This window comes from Acomys russatus, chromosome 12 (genome assembly GCF_903995435.1).
Source record: "Acomys russatus chromosome 12, mAcoRus1.1, whole genome shotgun sequence".
Taxonomy (NCBI): Eukaryota; Metazoa; Chordata; class Mammalia; order Rodentia; family Muridae; genus Acomys; species Acomys russatus.
Genome location: NC_067148.1, coordinates 3714141 through 3714984, shown reverse-complemented (window position 1 = coordinate 3714984; position 844 = coordinate 3714141). Strand labels below are relative to the sequence as shown.

The 844-nt window shown below is 40.4% G+C and overlaps 1 non-coding gene across 1 annotated transcript; it reads right to left on the bottom strand.

Moving 5' to 3' along the window:
- Nucleotides 1-366: 366 nt before the first annotated feature.
- Nucleotides 367-473, bottom strand: LOC127196748 (U6 spliceosomal RNA). The gene has a single exon (XR_007831521.1). It is a non-coding gene; the product is annotated as a U6 spliceosomal RNA (small nuclear RNA).
- Nucleotides 474-844: the final 371 nt, after the last annotated feature.

Below are 844 nucleotides of genomic sequence, written 5' to 3'. Positions count from 1 at the left end.
TTTTTTTTTAATTTAATAATAAACATTATGGTCAGGCTGTTTATTAAGGAGGCAGCCACATATTTACAAGTTCGCCTATAGAAATGTTTGCAAATCAAACTTCATGTGATCTAAAAGGACCATGCATCATACTGTCGAAACTGGACACCTGTACAGCGAATTAAGTCAGTTTAAACATACATAGTCTAGACCATCCTAGAGTTATACAAACATCTGGGGCCACATATGTATTTAATTTTCTTTATTTTCAAAAAAACTTTATATTTATATATTATAAAAGTGATATTCTGAGATAATTTTAAAAAGTCTCTGACAATTATGAATGAATGGTCCCCAGTTTTACAAAATGTGATCCCCAGGGTATGAAAAAATATGGGACGCTTCACGAATTTGCGTGTCATCCTTGCGCAGGGGCCATGCTAATCTTCTCTGTATCGTTCCAATTTTAGTATATGTGCTGCCGAAGCGAGCACTTTATGGATTTTTCTTTCTCCTACACTTCTTCTCCAATCATTTTCTCCTTTCCTTTCAACCTCTTAACACTAGATATGAGAACAAAGGATAGAGAGGACAGGAAAGAGATGCTCGAATAAACTCAGGGGTCAGAAAGGGGGATCGTGTTATCATTAAACTACTTCTAACAGCAATCAGCAACCCATTTAGTCTCTTTGGCCCTAGCATTTGCCCTCTGAAAAGTCCCCAGAGCTGGGTAGTTGTGGTGGTGGTGGTGGTGGTGGCTGCAGCAGCAGCGGCAGTGGCGATGGTGGTCACACACACCTTTAACCCCAGCACTTGGGAGGCAGAGGCAGGCAAATCTCTGTGAGTTCCAGGCTAGCCTGGTCTA